This window comes from Ursus maritimus, unplaced genomic scaffold (assembly GCF_017311325.1).
Source record: "Ursus maritimus isolate PB19 unplaced genomic scaffold, ASM1731132v1 scaffold_289, whole genome shotgun sequence".
Lineage (NCBI taxonomy): Eukaryota > Metazoa > Chordata > Mammalia > Carnivora > Ursidae > Ursus > Ursus maritimus.
This window is the reverse complement of record NW_024425441.1, coordinates 5,673-13,552: the sequence shown is the minus strand read 5'-3', so window position 1 is coordinate 13,552 and position 7,880 is coordinate 5,673. Positions and strand designations below refer to the sequence as shown.

Here is a 7,880-nt window from a genome sequence, read left to right as displayed (position 1 = left end):
TGCATGGGAACCTTCTACCTGGAAATTCACAAGCACCTCAAATTCAAACTATCTCAAACACAACCTCCTGTTTTCCCACCCAAATCTAATCCACCATGTGTACGTTTTTTTTAAATTCTGGTTCAGGGTCCTACTGTCTGTCTAGGTGGCCAAGTACAGACCTGGGACTCTCCTGGACTTTCTCTCCCCTCATCACTCTCCACGCCCCTGTGGTACTTCCTAAGCTTAAACTCTCTCCTTCCCTGTGAACTGAGCGGCCTTAGTTCAGGCCTTTATCTCACAGAAAGAACGGCCAAATACCCCGTAAGTCTCTGGCCTCCAAGCTCTCTCTCCCTACACTCCGTACACTCTGCTACCAGGAAGGTCTGCTGAGCAGCAAATCTCATCATATTATTTCATCTGGAACATTCCTCACTTGGCTAACAAGGCCCATACGAAACTGGCCCTGGTTAACACGTCCAGTTTCATAAGTCACTGACCGCACTCCAGACACACAAGGATGCACACATAAACACACGCTACACTTCGATCACCAGGTTATGCTGCGAAAACAAAAGAACACACCATCTCAGTGCCTTACAACAACAAAGATTTCTTTCTCATGACAGCACATCAGTGTGTGGGTAGCTGGGACTGTTCCAGTAGTCTTTATTCCGGTACCAAAGCTGAAAGAATTAGCACCACCACCACCCCCCCCACCCTGGGACAGACTAATTCATGGAGAAGCAACGACAGCAGTGTGGCATGGGACTTAAACCTTGGGCTCAGAGGGGCATGTGTCACTGGTGAGAGCAAGTCAAACAGTCACGCCTGACACTGAGAACACAAGGACCCACAACCCTCAGGAAGGAAGGAAGAGTGAACACCGAGGAAAAGCACACTCTGCAGCTCACCAGGCACACACATGGACTCAGCCAGACTGGGCACTTTACAAGTTCTCGATCCTTCCTCCATCTGTGTCCTACAAATTCTTCAGGATTCAGAAGAAACACTTCCTTTCTATAGCTTGGTTAAACTGGCCAACCTGCAAGTAGGAAAGGTTTGCTGCCCAGGTCACTGGGGTCTTCCTTCCTCTCAGCACTTACTGCAAACATTATATCTGCTTAGCTGTGCACGTCTGCCGCCAAAGGCATTCCTGACAAGTACGCCTCTTGCTCATCTCTTCACAATAGGTACCAGATGATTCATGTTTGCTGAATCAATAACGCTCTCTGCCGGGAATGCCCTCCCCCTTACCCAGAAAGAAAATTCCAGAAAACTCTTTGCCATCTAAAGACTCATCTCAAAGTCTATGAAAATGTCCCTGGTCGCCACCATCCAAATAGAGCACTTACCATATTACTGCCGTGTTTTTTTTCAATCCACCTTCCATACTAGAATGGGAGCTATCTGAGAAAAGAACCCTGTGTCCATGAAGTTCTGCATGCTCAGCACTTAAAGTGACTGGCCCATAAAAGGTAACTAGTAAATGAGTGACCTTGGAAACGGAGACAGAGAGGGACACATTTACTGAGTGGGACAGCCAGGATTCAACCTCAGGCCCGAAATGCAGTCAGAGTTGTTGGCTGCACTTAGGTTCTGCTCTGACGGCACAACGGAGCCACGATGGTCAGTCTGTGTCCCTTCCTCCTTGGACAGCAGACCATTTCATCCTTTCACCTCTGCAGGGCCAGTCTCTGACCAAGCCTAAAACACAGCAAGCCTCAATAAATACTGCCCAGAATGAACGCTGTGTTAGCTTAAGAAAAACCCAAGAGGAATGTCTAGATGTCCATAGTTGTACCAGGGCAGAGCCACTAAAAACACACACACCACAGAAGCAATTTCTCCTATCACCTGGCCTGTGATGTAGGCACATAACTATTTCCAAAATTTCTGTTCACAGTTAGAAGTTCATAGAAGCAAACAATTTTCATAGTATTTAATGTAAAATCTGCAATGGTTCTGAACAATCAAGCTGGTGATACCAATTACATGCATCTGTAATTACATACTAAAGATAAAATGTCTACAAATGTCACTATGCTAATAAAATTTAAACATTCCAGGAGGACTGGAAACTTGTTCAGAAGCTGTGCAGATCAGAAACAAGTGGCACTTCTTGGTTTAGTTGCCACTTGGTTAAAAAAATAATAACTTCTTACAGTTAAGTTCTATTTATGCTAGAATACAAGAGAGGGAAAACCTGGCGTGGCATGTGTCTAATCACCCCAGAACACTGGTTTAGAGACAACACTTAGTTTGCTGCTGGTACAAAATTATATCCTAACACGTAAATTTTATATGTGTGTAATGTATACATGTAAATTATATAACTTACAATCAATTATTCAAAGTCCTTGATCCATAAAAGTATATTTAATTTCCCATCTAGAAACTTCCTCCATGTAAGAAAACACAAGCTCATAACCAGAGAAGTTAATTTGTATGATCTGAGAAGGTCCACTACACTGCCCCCAAACTTGCCATTTTATCTGAAATTCCCCCTTCTAGTTTGAGAATGCCAAATATTTGCTCAATAGATGTTAGTCAGAATTCTTAGCAACAATCAAGGAAATATCTCTAGAAAACCACTGAAATTCAAACATTACCTAGGGAAAAATCGCTAGTTAATATGTCAACAAAACTTTACGGGAAAGTAAATTAACTAAGCCCCAACAGTGATGAGAACAAACAAGTTTTATTTGTTGTTTACTTTGAAGCGTGAACCAGAAATGGGATGAGGTGACACAAAGCTAACCCGAGGAGGATGGCACTAAGGGGAAGCACGTCAAGAGAGGAAGGGACAGGTACAAACTCAAATCACACCCATGCTGTCACATAGGGGTCTAAATACAGCAGTGCCAGAACCTTGGGGAAGCCTGGTCTTTATTTCTCTCAGGCACAGGAAAGCTATCAGTGAAGCTATCAAAATTCCCTCATACTCTCACTGTGGTTGCTCCAAGTCTGCTCAGTTAGAACTAAAGTATGGCATGCACCATGCTGGCTACAAAGCATACAATCCACTGTTTCTTTTTTTTTTTTTTTTTTTTAAAGATTTATTTATTTATTTATTTGACAGAGATAGAGACAGCCAGCGAGAGAGGGAACACAAGCAGGGGGAGTGGGAGAGGAAGAAGCAGGCTCATAGTGGAGGAGCCTGATGTGGGGCTCGATCCCGTAACGCCGGGATCACGCCCTGAGCCGAAGGCAGACGCTTTAACCGCTGTGCCACCCAGGCGCCCCCAATCCACTGTTTCTAAGAAAAAAGACAAAATAAAGCTTTAGAAAATCAATACATTCATGTCTATTGTATATAAAGATATACATATATACGCACATAACATACAACATAAATAACACAGAAAGGGGTCCCTTATACCATGCTTGTGATTCTTTCTGAAAACCAAGCTCTAAATTATCCTTTATTTTTTGTTTTTTTAAAAGATGTTATTTTCAAGTAATCGTCACACCCAACATGGGTTTGAACTCAACCTGGAGATCGAGAGTCACATGCTCTTCTAACTGAGCGAGCCAGGTGCCCCTAAATTATCCTATTTATAAATTATTTTCCTACAAAATTTCCAAACACTGCTTTCATTGCAGTGATCTTAAATTTCTGAATTCTACAAACACAGTGGCTAGGGGTTTGAGTCAGAATACCCAGGTTCAAATCACGGCTCCTCAGCTCATTATACCTGCACACCCTTGAGCAAGTTATTTCATCTCCTGCGCCCTGGTCTCTTCACCCAAAAATGGGAAGAGCAAAAGCACCCACCTCGCAGGACTGCTACAGAAACTAAAGATAACACACATAAAGCATTTATTAGTACACAGATTGTTTTAATTTAGCTGGGTAATAAAACAGAGATAAGAAATCTTATTTGATGAATAAAGGAATTTGTAAGTGATTCCTCTGTAGATCAACAAAGCTTCTGCTTATTCAACAGAAAAGGCAAAAGCACCTACTGCAAAAGACCGCTGTAAGAACTAAAAAAGATAACACGCGCAAAGCATTTTATGCTAATATCAGGTATGTAGATAGCATGCATTCACAAAACATTAAGTACTGCAGTTATCCGAATAACCTAGGTAACTTTCAGAAACTGGATTCCTGACAGACATATGGCTGGTTAAGAAACAGGATTCAGTAATGACTAAAAATGCAAATAATTAATAAACACATATAACCAAACATACACGCATGCTTCAAGCATTTCCCAAATATTCTAAAACATGCATATTACTTTCATAATATAAAACAAATATTTTTAAACATATCATCTCCTACAGTAAATGCATAAACTCCTTCTATGTCTAACTACATTTTCAAGAATATACTTTAAAAATAAACTATAAAATAATATCATAAATGATCCTAATGCTCTTCCAGATTTGGGGGTCTTAATTTGACTGTCCTTGATATTCCCTAAGTAACAATTTCCCGAAGGTAATAAAAAAATAATTTTTAAAAACTGGAATCAGCAAATTTGGTATAAAAACACGTTAACTATACCAAGAACTCAACAAGGCCACCTTTGCCAAAACTGAATTAAAAACACATTTTTAAATATTTGAGGCCCTAAAACATTACATGTGAAAACACTGTGCATGGTACTCTTGGCAAGCTCCTCCTCTTGAGTAAGCAGAAGCTTAGTTGATCTACAAAGGAATCATTTACAAACTAGCTTATTCAGCAAGTAAGATTTCTTATCTGTAGTTTATTACCCTGGTAAGTTAAAAAAATATGTTTACTAATACATTTCATTCAGTGGTTAAAAGTAGTGTATCATCAGAATAATTTGTAATGCTATCTATAAAAAGGAAATGGTCACCAAAAAAATTGAAACGAATTTACACCTCACCATAAATAAACAACACATTTGTTGCAAAACAAGTTGCCACTGAGTAAATAAATTCATCTTAAACGTAAATCCAGTATTCTAATATTTTGTTTTTACCACATGCATTTTTAGAAGTACTATTTTACTACTACTCTGAAGTACTAAAATTCCATATTGTGTACGGGAGGTTTTAAAGAAAATAAGTATTATCTGTCTGTACTTGCGTGTTAGCTCATGAAATACACTAAAGCTGAGGAAAAATACAACCAAAAACAGTAGTGAAAAGACATCCTCGCACAGTCAACGGCTGGCCTAATTCAGAGTTCACACGTGGGAAGGAGAGCATGAAAGGGCAGACAAGTGCCAGAAGCGGGAGCCCGCATCAAACACCACAAAGCCCCGGAAACCTTGGTTCGGACAGCACTGTTCTCTGAACCCGGAACTGACCCACGAGGAGGAGTGGCCTCACTCTTATCCTGGGTGAATTACAGTAATAAAATTCATAGGTCGCCACTTTAGTGAGGTTGTGGGACAGTCTTCTTCAATAACAAACGTGTAAATGTTTGCAGCTTATTACTGATAAGTAAAAATTAAAATAGGTGCTTATATAGAAAATAATCAAATATATAATAATAAGTAAAAAATTAATACATGTTGAAATCTACCCTTCTATCATATTGAGCCCTACATTCACATTTTAAATGATATGCATGTTAATTTTATAGCCATAGTTGGAAAATACCATGAATATAGGCTTTAGTACCCACCTTCAAATATAAACCAAAATTCAAACACAAACCAAAATTCTCAAAACCCCCCCTAAGTATTCTAGGGCAGTAGCTCACAAACTACCATCCACAAATCCCTGGGGTTCCCCTCAGATCTTTCAAAGACAACCGTGAAGTGAAAACTTTTTCACGCTGGTACTTACACAGTATTAGCCTCTCGTTGTGTTGGCATTCATAACGTTCAAAAGTAAGGATGGGCCGAACCGATGGCACATGAGCACAAATCAGGCAGCAACATCACACTGTACTCAGAATCAATGAATTTTTCACTGCTATGAATCCACACTTAAAAAACAGGGGTGCAGTTTCACTTAAGACTGTCCTTGATAAAACAGAAAAAATGATAATTTTATTAAAGTCTGAGTCTTGAGTACACATTTGTTCAACAATCTATGTACCGCACTGGGAAAAATTTCTACACGGGCTGCATACCAGTTTGATGGCTCTCTCAAGAAAGCGCACTTGTGAACTGCTGACGTTAGCGGACGGAGCCGATTCTTCATGGAATACCACTTCTACCTGGAAGAATGACTGACAAGCTATACTGTTTCAGGCTTGAGTATCTGGCAGGCATTTCCTCAAACAGGAAGGAAGCAAGCCAATCCCTTCAAGTGCTGCCTATGGCAGTGCTGCCAGTAATAAAACAGGAGCTTTGATAGGAAGTCAGATGTTTTGAAAACTTAAGATTTTTCTGATCAACGGTAATATTAATAAACGTAGTACTTCAATATTGTTTAAAGAAATGTTCCAACATTTGGAAAATCCACATAACTCAGTGAACCAGTATTTTCTATATGGCCAATACACCATGGCAAAAACCATGCATGCGTAAAAAATTGATTCAAGGAACAAGACACACAAACTCTAATGTGACAACATAAAAAACATTTAAAAGGATCTTGCAAAGAAGAATTAGTAGAAAAATTAGAATACTTAGGCTCAAACCAAAAGCCTTCATATAACAGGTTCTTTTATTACCAATGTCTCTTAAAAATAATCACCCCCAAAATCCCCCTAAGTTTTGCCAAAACAAAAATTCATTAATGTGAAATGTAATGGAACTTAGAAACTCCTTAGAAAGCTCATGTAAAATCATGGTATATTTTACAAGCATTGGTCTAGAGGTCTGGTGCACTCAGAAATTTACTCAGACGATAATACCAATATCCACCAAAAAATAACATATTTGAAAGACATTTTCCCAATGCATAGGCTTTATACTAAACATGTATATAGAAGTTATCCATTTTAAGAATACGATGGTTTTTAAATATATGACTGTGTCCAACAGTGCATTTTTTTTTAAAGATTTAATTTATTTCAGAGTGAGAGTGTGGGGAGAGACAGACGGACAGGGACAAGCAGACTCCATGCCCAGTGCCGAGCCCAACGCAGGGCTCAATCCCACCACCCTGAGATTACGACCTGAGCCCAAATCAAGAGTCGAATGCTTAACTGACTGAAACACCCAGGTACCCCAACACTGTGTGTATTTTTGCTCCTACTTCATTTTCGCACCTAAATATGGAACTGGGTTCAAAGCTACGGGAAAAACTGACAATCTGAAGTCTCAGCACCAAAACACTGTGACTGATAACGGCGGCACAAAAAGAAATTCTAAGAGAAATTTTGTTGGTTCTCTTGTAAAAATCAGGAAATGAAAAGAATAATAAGTAGATCACCATGGAAAGTACCACTCTTTGCAAACAAGGGTAAAGAGAAAGTACATTCTTACAAAGAACAACAATTTAAATTTGCAAAAGGCTAAAGTCTAATTTTCCTTTAGCAAAACATATATGAAAGCAAGCAACAGAGAACGAGTAGCTATAATTCTGAATATAACAAGCTCACTGGACTGCTCTTAACCAATAAACACCCAAACAAGACTAATGAATGAGCATTTTTTCACAGGTCTTAATCTTAGGAGTTAAACTCTCTTCCACTACAAAAAAAAAAACAGCCAAACTCTCAGAGAAAGAGTTCTTTATTTGAAACAACCTGTCGCACTGTTTGTACTACGGACGGTGGCAGAGCTAGACTCAACAGTGGTATGTCCTCTTGCAGCATGCTTCTGTGCTACCCAAATGGAAGACGGTTTAAAAATGCAAAGAAAATATCTGATATTCTGTGAAAATGGTCTCGTCCATTCTACCTAGGTCAACTGAGCACTGGCAGCAAGAGTAAACTGAAGGCAGTCTGACACTTCAGAAACTGAAACAAACCACTTACACAAGTTCGTCTTGTTTGTACCTGGAGTTAATGGAGACAA

The 7,880-nt window shown here is 39.4% G+C and overlaps 1 long non-coding RNA gene across 1 annotated transcript; it reads right to left on the bottom strand.

The window, feature by feature from the left end:
• Nucleotides 1–3,199: 3,199 nt before the first annotated feature.
• On the bottom strand, nt 3,200–6,915 carry LOC103656604. The gene is made up of 3 exons (XR_566649.2): nt 6,044–6,915; nt 5,755–5,933; nt 3,200–3,238 (listed from the first exon to the last, which is right to left on the bottom strand). It is a non-coding gene; the product is annotated as an uncharacterized LOC103656604 (long non-coding RNA).
• Nucleotides 6,916–7,880: the final 965 nt, after the last annotated feature.